Source organism: Rana temporaria, chromosome 2 (genome assembly GCF_905171775.1).
Source record: "Rana temporaria chromosome 2, aRanTem1.1, whole genome shotgun sequence".
Lineage (NCBI taxonomy): Eukaryota > Metazoa > Chordata > Amphibia > Anura > Ranidae > Rana > Rana temporaria.
In genome coordinates, this window is record NC_053490.1 from 509,392,210 (window position 1) to 509,412,228 (window position 20,019).

The 20,019-nt window shown below is 42.6% G+C and overlaps 1 protein-coding gene across 4 annotated transcripts in view; it reads right to left on the bottom strand.

Annotated features, from left to right (window-relative positions):
• The window catches only part of HLCS (holocarboxylase synthetase), a 268,996-nt gene that overhangs the window by 145,754 nt on the left and 103,223 nt on the right, over positions 1-20,019 (bottom strand). The gene's annotated exons all lie outside the window — the stretch shown is intronic.

The following is a 20,019-nucleotide window of genomic DNA, read 5'->3' on the forward strand; positions in this document are numbered from 1 at the left end:
CCGCTATTATCATTCTTATGGTGCAGAGAATCGCCGGCTCTAAAAGACGATATCTGAATGATGCCTGTAGCTGCATTCAGGTATCCCCGCTCAAACGTCCATATGCGTACCTTGGGCGGAAAGTGGTTAAAGTGGTTCTAAAGGCTGAATTTTTTTTTACCTTCATGCATTCTATGCATGAAGGATAAAAACCTTCTGTGTGCAGCGGCCCCCTCCCCAGCCCCCTCAATCCTTACGGGAGCGCTCTCTGATCCAGCGATGTTCACGATATCCTATCCTGGGTTTTCCCTTCTCATTGGTCGAAACAGCAACGGGAGCCCATTGGCTCACACAGCTGTCAATCACAGCTAGTGAGCCAATGAGGACAGAGCGGGGGCGGGGCCGAGCGTGGCTCGATGCGTCTTATGGATGTATAGAGCAGCGGCTTGGGAGCGAGCAGGTAACGGTGCGTCCAGGGCAAACGGTTTTCTCTCTGGGGGCACTGTTTGAGGAGGAGCGCCGGCGGGGGATCCGAAAAAAAAAAAAAAGGTTTCGGAGCTGCTCTGTGCAAAACCACTTTTATTTTAAAGAAGCTTTATTACCACTTTCAGGCTTGTTCATTTATTTTAGTTAATTTGAACAAAATAACTACATCTATGAAATAAAAACTGTACAATGAGCCACAAAATATGTTCACAATTTTAATTGGAAGAGCCTGGGACTACTAAAAGTGAAGTAAATGGGTCATTTAAATCCCTCCAAGTATACACTTGACTAATATAGGAATATGACCTGTGTAGAAGTTTACTGCTATAAGGCCTCTACCATTTAGTGGTACAAATATGACTTTTAAAGTATTGTTTATTTCTGCTGTGGGGGCCTTTAGTATGTTCAAATTCGAGATACACCAAAATGTTGGCGGCCGAAAGATATCGGGCAAAAATGGGGTTATAGGCATTTTACCGATAGGAGAAAAATGTGCAGATAATAGCACCGAAAACGCACGGATTTTGCCATTATTTTACTACAATCTTAATGTACTTGTGCTGTGTTTTAATAGATCATGTGATTAAAAAAAACACATAACAAATTTAACACAGGTGAGTTATTGATGCGTTCTTGCTGCATTTTCAATGCATTTCAACAGGGAGGTGCATTTTTGGTGCGTTTTTTTTTTTTAACTGACCAAAAATGTAGCAAGCAAAATTTTTTTTTTTTAACACCATAATGAAGCGCAAGAGACAAGTGTGAAGACATACATAGAATTTGCCCCCCAAGCTGATTCTGACACTTCTCTCCTACATGTAAAAATCACCATTTTGTTTGCTAGGAACCCCCAAACATTATATATGATTTTTTTTAGCAGAGAGTCTAGAGAATAAAATGGTGGCCATTGCAACTTTTTATGTCGCATGGTATTTGCACAGCAATTTTTCAAATGCTTTTTTGGGGAAAAAAACAGTTACATGAATAAAAAAAAAAACACCAAAGTTAACCCAATTTTATTGCTTAACGTGAAAGATGATGTTACGCAGAGTAAAAAGATACCCAACATGTCATGCTTTAAAACTGCGCATACTCAGGGAATGGCGCCAAACTTTGGTACTTAAAAATTTCCGTAGGCGACGCTTTCAATTTTTTTACAGGTTACCAGTTTAGAGTTAAAACGAGGAGGTCTTATTGCTCTCGCTCCATCATTCTCGGCGATACCTCACATGTAGGTTGAACACCGTTTACATATGCGGGCATGACGTACGTATACGTTCGCTTCTGCGTGCGAGTATGCGGGGATGGGACGCTTTAAAAAAAATTTTTTATTGTTTATTTTATTTTTATATTTTGACACTTTCCCTCTACATTTATTTTTTAATCACTTTTCTTCCTATTACAAGGAATGTAAACATCCCCTGTAATAGGAATAGGACATGGCAGGTTCTCTTTACAGTGAGATCTGGGGTCTATAATTTTGGAAAGCCTGAGATCTCGGCTTCCCAGCTGAAGAAACAGCAGTGTTTGCATCTGCTGAAGCCGGATGTGACGTCTTAACGTTGCGCCTGGCCTCCAAAGGTCATAGAGATGATAAAACGGCTGCCGGTGGCCGATTAATTCTCTGGCTCACCGAACGCTGGGGCAAGCCGGAGAATCAATCGGGCGCCGGCGGCCTTTTACCATAGAGAATACCGTGGACTGGATGGTCCCCCGATCATCTCTATGACCTTCGGAGGCTGAGGCCAGACGTGAGGTCATGACGTTGCGCCCGGCCTCCAAAAGGTCATAGAGATGACCGGGGACCACCCAGTCCATGATATTCTCTATGGTAAAGGGCTGCCGGCGGGCGATTTGTTCTCCGGCTCACCGATCGCTCGGGTGAGCCAGTAGAAGCACCGGAGGGCAGCGGTAGGGGATGTCCCCTCCTGCCACCTGTAAAAACAACCAAGCCGCTATTATTGTTTTTACAATGCAGGGAATCGCCGGTGGAAAAATATCATATCTGAATGATGCCTGCCGCTGCAGGTATCATTCAGATATCCCCACTCAAAGTCCATGATGTCATATGACGTTGTTGGGCGGAAAGTGGTTAAAAAGGGATTTTTGTTCTTGAGCTTTTCTTGCACTAAAGTTGGCAATAAATTCATATTCATTTAAATTCATATTAAAGTGGAGATTCACCCGGAAATCACACTTTTTAACCTTAGCTTCATGCTCATTTTGTCTAGGGGAATCGGCTAGTTTTTTTTAAATCAAAGCTGTACTTACCGTTTTAGAGATGAATCTTCTCCGCCGCTTCCGGGTATGGGCTGCGGGACTGGGCGTTCCTATTTTGATTGACAGTCTTCCGACAGGCTTCCGACGGTCGCATCCATCGTGTCACGATTTTCCGAAAATAGCCGAACGTCGGTGCGCAGGCGCAGTATAGAGCCGCACCGACGTTTGGCTTCTTTCGGCTACTCGTGGCGCGATGGATGCGACTGTCGGAAGCCTGTCGGAAGACTATCAATCAAAATAGGAACGCCCAGTCCCGAAGACCATACCCGGAAGCGGCGGAGAAGATCGCTCCCTAAAACGGTAAGTACAGCTTCGATTTTAAAACAACTAGCCGATTCCCCTAGACAAAATGAGCCTCAATCTAAGGGTAAAAATTGTTTTATGGGTGAACTCCTGCTTTAATTAAAAAGTTGAATATAATACAGTTATATATAAAAATATATATATTTTTAAAAACTGTCATTTTATGTTTTGTTTTTGCATTTTTGGTTTCAGTTTCGGCACCAAAATTTCCATTCGGTGCGCCTCTAGTTCAAATGAATATTCATATGATGTCGTTTTTTTTTTTTTATTTAAATTATTATTATTTTCAGCATTTCAAAAAATTCCAAACATTCTTGAAACATATACTATGATGTAGTTACATGGCAAGCCAGGTTAAAATACAGACACGTGCCCACCTGATTGACTTAATTGTAAGCACAATGATCGACCATTGCACATGGCAAGTGTTTTATTTTATTTTTATTTTTACATAGACTTAGGTATTAAATGTTACAAAAGTTTATAATAAACCACTAAAAACATAATTCAGGAAAGGAATTTTGAATGTTCCAGTAAATTCAGTGAAGAGTTAACCAAGTGCTGCTGGCAGAGCGAGCATAGCGGAATATTCCTAGGTAAAGGCTCATCAGCTTTCTAGCTGGAGAAGTCTTGGCATGTCAATGAAGGCATTAAGTGGTGTACTTTGACTTCATTAGTTATGCAGTCAGCCCTGAGGCAAGGGGTTATGGGTCTTGCCAATTGCAGTTACACCAGCCTTCCTGCCTAGCCATCTCTAAACTAGAAGAAATAAAGGGAAAGAATTTAGAAGGCAGCACAGCAGCCACTCAACACATTATGCATTCACTGCGAGGTGCAGAAAACAGGCCGCCGTGTCTCACACCTGCAAAGCCAAAATGCAATAAATATGCAGGCTCCATTATGCATATTGAGACTAGTGTCTGTGCATCTATATCTATCAACATTTAAAGTGTGTGTGAGCAAAAAAAAAATAAAATAAAAAAAGTGTATATACACATGTAGGATAATATATGTATACACACGCATACATACACTATACTGTCAAAAATATTGGTACGCCTGCCTTTACACGCACGAGAACATTAATGGCATCCCAGTCTTAGTCCGTAGGGTTCAATATTGAGTTGGCCCACCCTTTGCAGCTATAACAGCTTCATCTCTTCTGGGAAGGCTGTCCACAAGGTTTGGGGGGGTGTCTATAGCGCATTTGTGAGGTCTAATACTGATATTGGACCAGAAGGTCTGGCTCACAGTCTCCCCTCTAATTCATCCCAAAGGTGTTCTATCTAGGTTGAGGTCAGGACTCTGTGCAGGCGAGTCAAGTTCCTCCACCCAAAACTCGCTCATTCATGTCTTTATAGACCTTGCCTTGTGCACTGGTCCAAATCATTTGGTGGAGGGGGGATTATGGTGTGGGGTTGTTTTTCAGGGGTTGGGTTTGGCCTCCTAGTTTCAGTGAATAACTAAACAAGTAAAAAAAGGCGCAAAACACAGGTACCTCAAGTAGTGGTACCCAATAGTCCAAGGGCAAAGGTAAGAAGGTGTGTATATACACATATATATGCACACATAGAACTATATGGCAGGGTATCAGTCAGGGCAGCCACCAAGAAAACCAAAAGCCGGTTCCGGTATACTAGGAAAAAAACAAGAAGAGGGGCGCCTCTGAGTATGTATCATAAGAATAATTTAATAAACAACAACATCCACTCACATGGAGAACAGGTAAGTTGCATTCAAATCCGGTTGCTGGGCTGAAGAGATGAACGTGGGACTGCAAGTCACAGCAAGTCCTGTAAAGCTGGCACCACATCAGATCCGTGCAGGATGGAGTGGGATGGCTAAGCACAGCGTGGTTTTCTTCAGTGATCCAGGTTTGGGCATATCCTAGTCTATCAGGAAAAATCCATCTGATAAGAATATGGGTTCCAGGTAAAAAGTGTAGTGGAGAGTGACAAGAGTCAGTGGTTATGGCAAGCCGCACTGTGGCTTTGGTGTGCACTCTGTCTCTGTAGATTGAAAAGTAAACACGGCCGTGTATTCAAAGTAAGACTAGAGGAGCAGCACAGCACGGCGCCCGGCAATGACATCACACACATGCGTCATGTTTCGAAGCTAGCAAGCCATTGATGGAAAAAAGGCTGCACCTCTTTTTCAAGCAGTGAATGAAACTCTTAAGGCGTCAGCATACCAAGACATTTTGGACAATTTCATGCTCCCAACTTTGTGGGAACAGTTTGGGGATGTCTTTCAAGATTGCAGGATAACTTTAGCACAACTCTGAACAATTTTAACAGATTATATGATGACAAAATACATAAGTAAAGGTTATGGAAAACCACGTCAAAATGATCTGCAAGTCATAAGTTATAGGGAGCTAACTTTATAGGAAAATCTTGACCTTTATCGTAAAGTCAAACTTGGCCTCTCTCAATCAACCAACGCCAAATAAGCCTTCCTATTGGTTCAATGTGATGAGCAATCTAAATGGTCAATGTGAAGATCCAGGAGATGGAGCCAAGGTAGACACTTTACAGAAAAAATTGCCATTTGGATAAAAAGTCAGATTCCTACATCTCTAGATTTACTGATCATTGTTGAGCCTAGGTTCACACTGCTGCGAATTCAAAATCGCGCATTTTACCGCGATTTTGCGGCCGCAATTTAATGTAAATCGCGGCCCGAAATCGCAAAAAGTAGTACAGGAACTACTTTTTGAAATCGCAGATGCGGTGTCGCACTGATTAGGACAGTGCCATTGCCGACAATTGCCGCCGATTTGAGATGCGATTTGACATGTCAAATCGCATCTCAAATCGTTCCAAATCGTACCCAGTGTGAACCAGGGCAAAATGTGGTTTTTGCTTTCACACTGAAAGCTCATTTTAGCAGCGCTTTAGTGCTGTTTAAGCTGCGCTTTTGCGGCCGCTTTTCACCCCCAAGAAAGGGTTAACTCCCGTTTTATGGTGCTTTTAACCACTTCAGCCCCGAACCATTTGGCTGCCCAAAGACCAGAGCACTTTTTGCGATTCGGCATTGCGTCGCTTTAACCGACAATTGCGTCGTACGAGGTGGCTTTCAAACAAAATTGACGTCCTTTTTTTACACACAACTAGAGCTTTCTTTTGGTGGTATTTGATCACCTTTTTTTTTGCGCTATAAACAAAAATAGAGTGACAATTTAAAAAAAAAAGCAATATTTTTTACTATTTGCTATAATAAATGTCCCCCAAAAATATATAAAAAAACGTGTTTTCCCCAGTTTAAGCCTATACGTATTCTTCTACATATTTTTGGCAAATCGCAATAAGCGTTTATTGATTGGTTTGCGCAAAAGTTATAGCATCTACAAAATAGGGGATAGTTTTATGGCATTTTTATAAAAAAAAAACATTTTTACTAGTAATGGCGGCGATTGGCGATTTTAATCGTGACTGCGACATTATGGCGGACACATTGGACACTTTTGACGCCATTTTGGAACCATTGTCATTTATACAGCGATCAACGCTATAAAAATGCACGGATTACTGTGAAAATTACACTGGCAGTGAAGGGGTTAACCAGTAGGGGCCGCTGAAGGGGTTAAGTGTGTTCTAGGGATGTGTTCTAACAGGGCGCCAGGGGGCAGCAGTGGCATGGAGTCTCCCGACGCCCAGAACATACAGTTAAGGGCGGTAAGTTATGGGGGAATCCGCTCGCTCGTTAACAAGTGATTGCGGCGATGTCGCCGAAATCACTTGTAAAATGTGTGCTCCCATCCGTCCTCCCCTCTCCCCCACCCCACATACCTCTCTTTGCTGGCTCTGTCTTCGGGACTCCGTCCTCCCCCCGGCCACCGAGTCGGTCCCCTGTCCCTGCTGCCGATGTACACAGAGAGAGGGGAGAGCTGTGCTCTTCCCATCTCAGCTGTGACAGGAGTTCTAACACAGTGCTAGGACTCCTGTTTTGGAGGTGACAGGGTCAATAAAGAGAACATGTCACCTCCAATTGCTATCACACAGGGAATTGTTTTCTCCTGTGTGATAGTAAAAAAAGTTAAGTGAAAAAAAATTGATAAAAAATAAATAAATAATAAGAAATAATAATTAAATTAATAAAATAAAAATGTAAAGAATAAGAAAAATAATAAGAAAATTATACAAAAATAAAAAAAGGAAGCAACAAGCTACAAAAAAAATGTGATAAAAAAGTAAAAAAAAAAAAAAAAATTTAACTAACCGCGCCGCCCATTCTCCGTTGATTTGGGGGGGGGGGGTTCGGTTGGCGGAGAGGGGGTGCATTGCGGAATCTGGCCTTGGGGCGGCAGGTAGAGCAAATCCGGCCCTGAAACCGCCCCAGTGTGAAAGGGGTAAGATAAACTCCGATTATGCATTTTGGAATTTGTAACAGATTTACTAATCAACCTACAGTTTATGTTCGACAGACCTTTACTTTTATAAATATAAATTTTCAACGTAATCGGGGAATAGTGAGTGAAATGCTTATTTTAATCCAGCTCCCCACACTGTCTCTCCATTCATGCCTGTAGAGAATGCTAAAAGGCGGGGCCTAACAAAGGGTAACTGGTCCAAATGCTAATCTCTGCAGAAATGGCAAGAGCCACAGCGTTGCCTGGGATCTTCAGCAGCGAGCCAGACAGATCTCATTTCTAAAACCTCGGAAGAATGCAAGCAGCTGGCACATGCACACTAGTATCCACCTAACACCAATATTTAGGTGGACCTGTCCTTTAACTGTCCTTGCAATAGCACATTTGAATTATAACACTTCATTTTCCCCTGTTTAGCACTTTCACCCTTACTGGGCCGCATTCCTACTCCACATACACGTCGCTTTCATCTCCTGGTGCTACGGAAACGCAACACCAAGACAATGACAAACTGCCGCGTTCCAACATAAAGAGCAATTAGGAGCGTGCCATGTTCGAATTAGTCATCAGTTTAGTGACCGCTCATAATGATGTGTCAAACTGTAAGGGACAGCCAAGAGAAAAAAAATATATTATTTTCTGGACCTCTGCCTCCAAAGCCACCTCCGTCGCTCCCTGTGGCCCTACACATCACGACCAAACAAAAAAAAAAAAAAAAAAAAGCAGTTTCCACCAAATATATAGAAATTCATATAACATATACATACGCAGGAAACAAAAATCAGTGCGGGGAAGAGTAAAAATGGGATGGAACTAATTTAATGGCTCAGTGACCTCAGCGCAGAGAAACAGCGGAGTCTAATAAGAGTTTGTGTGTATGTTTCCAGCCTGGCTGGTGAAGTGCCAGTCAAGGCTTCGAGCCTAACAACAGGTGGAAGCGATTAGTCCTGTCATAGAAAGTTTGAAAAATGGATTCTAGGCCCGGGCTGACTAAATTGAATTTGACAGTGTTGTCCTAAAGATTCTGAGGAGGAGGGTGAAAAAAATCTATAGTTTAAATTGGAATCCCTTGATTATTCATTAGATCTCCAGATGGCCTATGTTGATGTTTTACATATTAATATATATGTTGTGTTATTGTTGGCAACGGAAAGCTTGTTCTACGGTCAGGGTTTGCGCAGGATTCTAAGTGTCCTCATTAGTTAGAACAAAAAATAAAAGACATAGGAAGGGCGGACTCGGTAAGGTCTGGAGAGAGTTGCTTCTGTGATGAATATATTAGACGGACAGTAAGTTACAGTTTCCTCTCAATAAAGACATTTTATTGGATTTCATGTAGAACTCAAGAGAAGAACGGGTTTGATGAACAATGAACTATGTTTGGCCTGTGTGTTTCATAAAGAAGCAACATTCAGGAACAAAGCAGACCTAACATCAAAAAATTGTATTTAACCACCTAAGGACCGGACCAATATGCTGCTAAATGACCCAAGGGGTTTTTACAATTCGGCACTGCGTCGCTTTAACAGACAATTGCGCGGTCGTGCGATATGGCTCCCAAACAAAATTGGCATCCTTTTTTTCCCACAAATAGAGCTTTCTTTTGGTGGTATTTGATCACCTCTGCGTTTTTTATTTTTTGCGCTATAAACAAAAATATAGCGACAATTTTGAAAAAAATTCAATATTTTTTACTTTTTGCTATAATAAATATCCCCCAAAAATATATAAAAAAACTTTTTTTTTCCTCAGTTTAGGCCGATACGTATTCTTCTACCTATTTTTGGTAAAAAAAATCGCAATAAGCGTTTATCAGTTGGTTTGCGCAAAATTTATAGCGTTTACAAAATAGGGGATAGTTTTATTGCATTTTTATATATTTTTTTTTTTACTACTTATGGCGGCGATCAGTGATTTTTTTCGTGACTGCGACATTATGGCGGACACTTCGGACAATTTTGACACATTTTTGGGACCATTGTCATTTTCACAGCAAAAAACGCATTTAAATTGCATTGTTTATTGTGAAAATGACAGTTGCAGTTTGGGAGTTAACCACAGGGGGCGCTGAAGGAGTTTCGTTTCACCTAGTGTGTGTTTACAACTGTAGGGGGGTGTGGCTGTAGGTGTGACGTCATCGATCATGTCTCCCTATAAAAGGGATCACACGATCGATGCAGCCGCCACAGTGAAGAACGGGGAAGCCGTGTTTACACACGGCTCGCCCCGTTCTTCAGCTCCGGGGACCGATCGCCGCACTCCAGCGGCGATCGGGTCCGCGGGACCCGTGGTCCCGGAGCTTCGGACCGGGTCGCGGGAGCGCGCCCGCGACCCACGGCTGGGTACTGGTACAGGACGTACCTGTACGTACATGTGCCCAGCCGTGCCATTCTGCCGACGTATATGTGCAGGAGGCGGTCCTTAAGTGGTTAAAAAAAATGTAACCTACACCAGTGGTCTCCAAACTGCAGCCTGGGGGCTGGATGTGACCCTTTGCTTGCTTTTCTCTTGCCCTTGGGGCACTATTTTGTCCACAGATACCAACAATGGGGCACAATTTCCCCCACTGACACCAATAAAGGTGCACAGTCCCTCTCAATGCCACCAACGATGAGGTACAATTTCTCCCAATGATACCAACGGGGTACAATTCCTTCTAATGACACCAACAAAGGGGGACAATTCCTCCCACTGACATCAACGATTGGGCATTGTTTATTCCCATTGATGTCGCAATCTTTTCTACTCCCACTGGCCACAGTCCAGGGTAAGGGTATGTAAAGGATTTTTTTTTTAAATAACAAACATGTTATACTTGCCTCCACTGTGCAGCTTGTTTTGCACAGAGTGGCCCCGAACCTCATCTTCTGGGGTCCCTCTGCGGCTGTCTCGGCTCCTCCTCACAAGAACTCATCACCTTCATGCGAGCAAGCTCGCATGGTGAGGAGTTCTAGCGGGCGCGCTCCTGTGATACAGCCGCTCACTGAATCACTCGGCCAGGCCCCCTGGTGCGCCGTGTCATTGGATGTGATTGACAACAGCGCCAGCCAATGGCTGCGCTGCTTTTAATCAACCAATAAATGAGCCGAGAAGCCGACCGAGAAGCCTGCACGTTCACGGCACGGGACTTTCGAAGGGTTGGGTAAGTAAACGGGGGCTCGGGGGGGGCGCTAATGCTAAGACGTTTTTTCACCTTAATGCATAGAATGCATTAAGGTGAAAAAACTTTTACCTTTACAACCCCTTTAACCACTTAACCCCCGGACCATATTGCTGGTCAAAGAACAGGCCACTTTTTGCGATTCGGCACTGCGTCGCTTTAACTGACAATTGCGCGGTCGTGCGACGTGGCTCCCAAACAAAATCGGCGTCCTTTTTTCCCCACAAATAGAGCTTTCTTTTGGTGGTATTTGATCACCTCTGCGGTTTTTAGTTTTTGCGTTATAAACAAAAATAGAGCGAAAATTTTGAAAAAAAATAATATTTTTTACTTTTTGCTATAATAAATATCCCCCAAAAATATATAAAAAAATTATATTTTTTCCTCAGTATTCGTCTACATATTTTTCGTAAAAAAAAAAAAAATCGCAATAAGCGTTTATTGATTGGTTTGCGCAAAAGTTATAGCGTTTACAAAATAGGGGATAGTTTTATGGCATTTTTCTTAATATTTTTTTACTAGTAATGGCGGCGATCAGCGATTTTTATCGGTACTGCGACATTATGGCGGACACTTCTGACACATTTTTGGGACCATTGTCATTTTTGTAGCGATCAGTGCTATAAAAATGCATTGATTACTATAAAAATGCCACTGGCAGTGAAGGGGTTAACACTAGGGGGCGAGGAAGGGGTTAATTATGTTCCCTGTGTGTGTTCTAACTGAAGGGGGGGTGGACCGACATGGGCGAATGACAAATTGCTGTTCATACATTGTATGAACAGACGATAGGTCAGTTCCCCACCCTGACAGGACCGGGAGCTGTGTGTTTACACACACAGCTCCCGGTTCTCGCTCTGTAACAAGCGATCGCGGGTGCCCGGCGGTGATCGCGACCGCCGGGCACGCGCGTCGGCATCAGGGGCGAGCGGGGGCTCCCTTTTGGCTGCTCGGCGAGATGACATATAGCCACGTGATCTCACCCAGCAGAGTCGACCTGCCGTCGTATAACTGCGGCGGCTGGTCGGCAAGCGGTTAAAGTCTGAAAGACTGTAAACTGGCCCTTTGTTTCAAAAGTTTGGAGGCCCCTGATCTACACTGTTGGCCTGCTGTAAGTGAAATTTGTGCATGGTTCTACAAACTACATTCTATGAAAATATGAAAGAACAAGATTTGAGACTTTATATTCTAAATGCAGCCAGGGAGACATCTCAGCAAAATACTATAGTAATGTCTGGTGAATGAGCCAACGATTATGACCATATACAGTATCTAGATATGATAACATAATAACCAATCATAGTGAGATAGAGAAACGTTATTCCACAACATAGTACATCGTAACATGATAACATAATGGCATAATAGTACATTAGTAGCATAATAAAAACACACCAGACTGATAGCTCCACAATAAAAACATAATATAACTTGGTATGATCCAATGATGCATAGTAATAACAGTTGTAAAATGTATAGGAGAAAGAAGCATCTAATAGCTTGACGTGTTTCGTGGCTGTAATGCCACTCTTCAGGAGCAGATGCAGGAGAGATATTTGCACCCACTTCCAGGAATAGACTCCCGATGGAGTCATGCCCCCTCCCCCCCACTGTCATCTAGGAAACACACTGGTCCTAGGAGTCAGCGGGGACCAGTGAGGATGATTCCCTCACCGAGGATGGCGGCAGGGGCAGCCGAAAGAGGAGTGATTGCTCGACTTCGGCTGCCGACATCGTGGGCACGCTGGACAGGTAAGTGTCCATTTATTAAAAGTCAGCAGCTGCAGAATTTGGAGCTGCTGGCTTTTAAAAAAAATAAAAAAATTCGGGTGGACCTCCACTTTAAGTTGGGTAATTATATAGAGAAATTGTTGATATAGAGGAATGAGTCTCTCACTCGTACTTACAGGTCAGATATGAGTCTGGGCATGGGCATGAAGAAATGAGGGTCAGACAGGCAGATCTTCCCGGTGACCCTCATTTCTTTATGCCCATGCCCAGACTCATATCTGACCTGTAAGTACAAGTGGGAGACTCATTCCTCTATATCAGGGGTGTCCAAAAAATGTTCAAAGAGGGCCAGATTTGATGAAGTGAACATGCCTGAGGGCCGACCATTTTGCCTGACATTCTTTGAACCATTAAAATTCAGTCTAAGTGTGTTCGTCCGAGCAACTAATACACTGCCCAACAAGAATTATCTTGCCTTTGTGGCTGTGTGGTGAAGAGATGAGCTTGGGCGTGTTATTTGGATACACTGTATATATCTCTTTTGTGGCCCCAACGAATCCCAGAGCGCTGCTCAGGACTAAGGATGAGCTTGGGTGTGTTATTTGGATATACCGTATTTATCGGCGTATAACACGCACAGACTTACCATTGCCATGAATGCAGCCTCACCATTGCCATGAATGCTCCTAGGTGCTCCTAGGTGCGTCTCACATTTTTTTTCCCTGCCTGTATCTTTAGCAGAGAAACAGCCACAAAGCATGTTTTCTTATGTTACTAATATTGCCTTGAGATCATTCACAAGCTCCTCCTGTGAAGTTCCGGGCTGATCCCTCACTTTTCTCATGATCATCCTCACACCATGAGGCAAAATCTTGCATGGAGCTCCAGACCGAGGGAGATTGATGGTTATTTTTTATATTTTTTTCATTTGCAAATAATCATTTGTCTCCTTCCCACCAAGCTTCTTGCTGATGGTCTTGTAGCCCATTCCAGCCTTGTGCAGGTCTACAATCTTGCCCCTAATGTATTTTGACAGCTCTTTGGTCTTGCCCATGATGATGAGGTTTGAATGGAAGAAAGAGATTCTGTGGACAGTTGTCTTTTATACACATAACGAGTTGTCATTAGGAGCACTTTCTTATATTGACAGGACTAATCTGTGTACCACATGAGCACATCCTATAGCCAGTCTGTGGGAGCCAGAATTATTGTTGGTTGGTAGGGGATAAAATACTTATTTTACTCACTGAACGCAATTCAATTTATAACATTTGTATCATGTGTTTTTTCTGGATTTTTTTGGTTGATAGTCTGTCTCTATCGTTTAAAATACACCTACGTTAACAATTATAGGCCCTTATAAAGAAGAGGTGGGGGCAAGGGACAAGGGACAGTGGCTGAAGCTGATCCTCTAACATTCCCTCCCCCCAAAAAGGGCGAAGAGTGGACTATCTCGGTACTGGGTAAGAAATTACATACATATAAATTAATAATACATTTTATTACATAAAATTGTTGAACAAAGAATACATGATAAAAATTGAAAAAACAGGACCTCAGGGAAACCCCCAAGCAACTTCTGTTATTACAAACATATAGACTGGTCTATGCCTCGACTAGTTTCACGGATTAACCGCTTCCTCAAGAAAACCAATCTATAAAGCAAATTAATACAATTAATATTACGCAAACATAATAATTCAACAATAGCCATAATAATACAGTACAATAAAAGGGGAAATACAGAGGGAAATAGCTTACCCATAATTAGGTGGTAGTGTGTGGCATCATTGCGCCCTGATGCCACACACTACCACCTAATTATGGGTAAGCTATTTCCCTCTGTATTTCCCCTTTTATTGTACTGTATTATTATGGCTATTGTTGAATTATTATGTTTGCGTAATATTAATTGTATTAATTTGCTTTATAGATTGGTTTTCTTGAGGAAGCAGTTAATCCGCGAAACTAGTCGAGGCATAGACCAGTCTATATGTTTGTAATAACAGAAGTTGCCCGGGGGTTTCCCTGAGGTCCTGTTTTTTCAATTTTTATCATGTATTCTTTGTTCAACAATTTTATGTAATAAAATTTATTATTTTATATGCATGTCATTTCTTACCCAGTACCGAGATAGTCCACTCATCGCCCTTTTTGGGGGGGGAGGGAATTTTAGAGGATCAGCTTCAGCCACTGTCCCTTGTCTCTTGCCCCCACCCCTTCTTTATATATCAACCTGGATGATGGTACACTTTTAAGACTAGCTATTTTGTTTATCTGAGGCCATACTCCACATTTTTGCAAATTATAGGCCCTTCATTTCTTTGTAAGTGGGCAAACTTACAAAATCTGCAGAGGATCAAATACAGTATTTGCTGGCATACAAGACTACCTTTTACACTCAAAAAAACTGGCCAAAAATCAGGGGTCGTCTTATACGCGGGGTCAGCTGCTCGGATGCCTGCAGGATGTGCAGTTATACTGTATGTAGCTTAGCCAATCCCGGTGAGCATTGTATTCAAATGAATACAGAGCCTTGGAGTAACAACCTCTGCCAATCTGAGCAGGCTACATACAGAAGCCTGTTCGGATTGGCTTTGAGAGTCAAAGAGGCGTGGGCCGATGATGTTACAGCCTCTGCCAATCCAAGCAGGCTTTGTATTCATTAATAGAATACATCGCTCGCTGTGATTGGCTCCAGCTCCAGCAAGAAGGAAGAATATGGCTCCAGAAGGAAAAAATATGAAGCGTCAGAAGCCTTGGAAGGTGGCCGTCTTATACGGTGAGTACAGGCAAAAAAATCTTAAAAAACTGTCAAATTAGGGGGTCGTCTTATACGCCCGGTCGCCTTATACACCGGCAAATACGGTAAATATTTTCCCCACTGTCTATCTACAGTATCTATCAGTAGCCATCTCTGTATTTTACATCATCAGACACATTGGGCACCTTTCTTGAACAGCATAACATTTCTCTAGAGAATTCAAGACAAAAGTAAAAAGAAAAGGAAACAAAAATACAGAATGGCTCAAAAGGCGATTGTCTGCCAGGATCAATCCTCTGCATTCATTAACACAACTAAGACACGGCCTGCCTATCCAATCCATTATCCCCCCAACCACCCTGGACCTCGTGTCATTCAGCCAATCATTTCTCAAACACACAGTAATACGCTGCCAAGATAAGAGTATATTTTGTAAAGCCTGTTAGCACCTCTAACTGTCGTACATCAGCTGAACGAACATTTGCCAGCGGCAGAATCTGTAAAGCTGGTGAACATAAACTACCAGGAGGTTTATAGTATAAAAAAAACTGTTCTGAATCAATTTATAAAAGTTCAAAAGATCAGAACAGGCAATATAGGAGATACTGTGAAGGATATTTTATTTCCAACATACAACTGGCTTCCTGTCCGATAATCATATTGAAAGATGCTACCAGCTGCCAGTTTCCAGCCTTCTGTAGTATAAAATGGCTGCCAACATGGAAAAATAAGCTGCAGGGTGAAACGGATACACAAAGTCAAAAAAAATTAGATTTTTTTTGCAAGTCTGGGAAACATTTCCAAAGGCCTTTCTAAATGTTTCTTAACAGCTTTGACAAAAGGGAGTTTTAGGGCTACTGGTCCTATACCTCAGCACTGCATGCAAGAGAGAAGAAAGCAGAGACCCTGGAGAATAAAATGGTGGTAGTTACAAATGTTTATGTCACATGATATTAGTGCAACAGTTTGTCAAATATTCATTACAAAAAACCCAATTTTTGATAAAATTTAAAAGATGAAGATGTGCAAAGTAAACAGATACCCAACATGTCAAGCCTTAAAATTGCATGCATCCATGAAACGACAAACTTTGGATCCAAAGTTGTCCCATAGGTAATGTGTTAGAAGGACCTACAGATCATCGGTTTGGAGTCAAATGTAAATAATGGGCCTAGAATTATTGTTCTTACTCCAGCATGTGCGTTAAATGCAGCACTTTAACAGAATCAATGCTTTTGTACGCACGCCCCCCAATGGAGAATGGGGGATTTTTTGGGGGAATGGTTTAAATATTTGGGTGTAACTTTAATTGTTTTACCAAAAGTTCTATTTGACAGCATTTTGCTGCAACAGGTTCTCTTTAATGGAACATCAGGGGTTAATTAGATCCCTGATGCCTCCCCTGCCGATCACACTTCATTAGCTTCTTCTACAGCCACAGCAGCTGGGGAAAGTGACGGCTGAACCTGGAAGTGATGCAATGTTGCTTCCGGGTTCATCATAGCTAAAGGAGGTCAGCTAATAAATGTTTGCTGGTCTCTCTCCCCTCTACCCAAGTGGTCTCCAAACTGCGGGTCGGGGCCAGATGTGGCCCTTTGCTTGCCTTTATCTGGCCCTTAGAACACTATTCCACCAACTGACACTAATGATGGAGCACCATTCCCCCTATTGACACCATGAATGCAGCACTATTCTTCTCATTGATATCACCAATGGGGCTCTATTCCTCCAATTAAAACCAATGATGAGGCACCGATGTTGGGGCATTTTCTACTCCCACTGGCCACAATCTGGCCCCCCTAAAGCCTGAAGGACAGTAAAGTGGCCCTTTGCTTAGAAAGATTGGAGACCCCTTCTCTACCTGGTGGCACCCACCGTGGGGGCCCTGGGTCTTCAGGTGAGACAGTGAAACCCAGGAAACATGGCAGAGGAGGATTGCACAATCGGGGTCCGTGGAAGTGATTGCTTCCACCTGACAGCCGACAGACGGCTTGTCAGATTTACATGCTGTAGCAGCCAGAAGTGTGTTGTAAACCCCCCCACTGCTGCCAACGTATGACATAATTTGGTGGCAGGGAAAGGGTTAAATACATTGGGGGGGGGGGGGGGGGCGGGTGTGAGGTTCAGGAGAGCAGTTTTTTCACTATGAAGCCAAGATCCAGAACATGGCTTCATATTGCAAATACAAACTAGCAAGAGGAAAATTCAAAGGTAACCTTAAAAAGTATTATTTTACTGAATTAATAGTGGATGTTTGGTACGGCCATCTGGCAATGGTAGTAAGCCAGTCAACAGTAAGTGAACTCAAACATGTTTGGGATATATTCAGACAAAATGGTTGAAAAAAATACTTAAAAGCAAACAAAAAACGTAAGACACAATGGACCAACTGGTCTTTTTCTGCCAGCATTCTTCTATGTTTTGAAACATAAATGCTACACAAGCAATTTGGTAATAGTACGTCATTAAAATATTAGTTTTTCATTTTCTTAGCACTAAGCTTTGTAACCCAACAAAAAAAAAACATTTGACTTCCTAGAACCAGTAGTATGACAACAGTACTTAATTTATGGACTTCACTGAACTTTTTTCCCATTCATGTCCCTTATTAATTGCTTTTGCAAGAAGTCCGCACAGAGTTTAAAAAGGGAAAATGTATTTTTGTTGAGAAAAAAACAAAACAATCCCCTCTTGGTGATCCGTGTACATTGCAAAGATTTTACCAAACTTTGTTGCAGTTTCATACCTTTTGTTGCTGTGAAGAAATAGCGTTTTGTTTTCTTATGTCAATGTGCAAAGTGAATCTGAATGGGAGTGACTTTTATTAATCAATCAGCTGATACAATTGCAGTGTTAAATGAGGAGGGTTGGCAGGGTCTGCATCCTATTATCTCATCCCAATATCTCACCAAACTAAAACATTTGTTTCAGAGGATGCCTTAACTCTGACTTGTATCTCAGTGCAGGTTTCTGGGAAAATCAGTGAGCCAATCACAGAAGCAGGAAATTTCATTTATGGGGTTGTTCCAAACAACAATGGTGTACAGAATGCCTCCAAGCTTTCCATATTGCATTTTACAGAAAATGACAGCTCTGCAGATTAAAAAGGAATGATAATGTTTAACATTCAATTACAATATGGCTTGTGTATCAATTGTATATGCTATATTATTATTATTCTTTTTGTATTTGCTATTCTTTTGTTCCCATGAAACTGGATTTACCCTTTAAAGTAAAATTTCATGAATCCCCTGCAAAGTGCTTAGGTTAACTGTAATAAGCCTTTTATCTTAGTTGAGATGCTTGCCAAGGGAGCTGCATGTCTAGAGGAATTTTTACAAAGACTGCAATTTTATGGATCACTGAAGCCAATGATGCAATTACAATAACGTAGACCTGCATGGCCTATGCCAGTATCCACAGAACTGAAACAGGTTTTAGTATGCAGTGATGTTTGCATAATTTTTAACACCTGAAGACTGCTTTTTAGCATAATAGAGACACCGGAATGCTTAGGTCATTTTTGGAAAAGTGATATAAAAGGTGAAATAACTCTTTAAAGCAGTGGTTCTCAACCTGGGGGTCGGGACCCCCTTGGGGGTCAAATGAGGATTTGCCAGGGGTCACCAAAACCTGGGCTGTTCCAGAAGCCCGCGGCCGCCCACTTAGCCTCTTCACAGCTGCCCACTCAGTTCACGGCATAGCTGGGGGGCAGGGACTAGAGGTCAGCTGACTGGTGAGGAATGTGAAGTGGGAGGGGAGACAGACCCTATCTCCTGATTTCAGCAGAGGTGTCACTGCTACGAGAAACCACAAAGTCGGAGACACAGTGAGTAACACTACCTATGATTAAAGTTGCCTTTAAAAAGTCCCCACTACAGGTCAGCAGATGACCTTGATCAAGAGCACCTAAGTTGGCTGATCCAAACTCCCCACCAGCACTGCCACTGATCCCAACTCCCCTACAGGGAGTAAGAGAAGGAATAAAAATAGAGAATACATGGAAGGGAGAGAAAAAGAGGGGGAGGAACAAAAAGAAGGGAGAGAAAGAATAAGAGAAAGAACAAAGAAGACGGCTAGAGAGGGATGGTGAAAACAAACAAGAAATGAGGATAGAGAGAGATAAAAGGGAAAGAAAGGAGAACAAAGAGAAAGAGTGGTACATCCTAAAATGTACTATAAGGGGTTTTAATACTGTACGAGTGGAAGGGACTCGGGGAGCGATAAATGTCTGTGAGTTAGGGGCTCAAATTACTTATGCCGACAACCCACGATAGGAAAATTATTTTACCGTTAGGGGTCCCCACAACTTGGGAAATGTTATCAAGGGGTCACGGCACTAGAAAGGTTGAGAACCACTGCTTTAAAGCTACTATAAGCTCCATGCAAATTTTTTTTGGCTGTGCCCACACTCTTCTGGGTCAGCTGCTCGTATTCGTCTAGGGGGGAGGAGAGCAGAAATATAGTTACCTAATCCTCTGATCCTCCCAGCACAAGGCAGATCTATGCAGCTCCTATTGACACCCCCCCCCCCCCCCCCCTCCCACAGTCTAGAATACTTCTGCAGTGGACTGTTCCGGACGTCATCACGCCCATGGACCTGCTCTGGACGTGAGGACATCAGGAACAGTCCACGGCTAGATCGCGAGGGAGCGCCATTTTCTGCTGGAGCGGAGGATCAGTTGAGTAATGACTTTTTGGTCACCCCTGAACAAGGCGAGCAGTTAACCCATGCAGTGCCCTAATGAATGGCAAAGCTTTCTTTGCCAGGAGTTGGGTTTTAAAGCCGATAAATGCGGCCAACCAACCAGCCTGTCTAAGTGGGCATGCTGGAATGATTGATCCATGGACTGATCCACGATACCCAAGAGAATCTCCCAGGTGAATCAGTTGTTAGCATTATCCAAACTTTATTCTAGCTCACCTTCCATTGCTATGCATCAA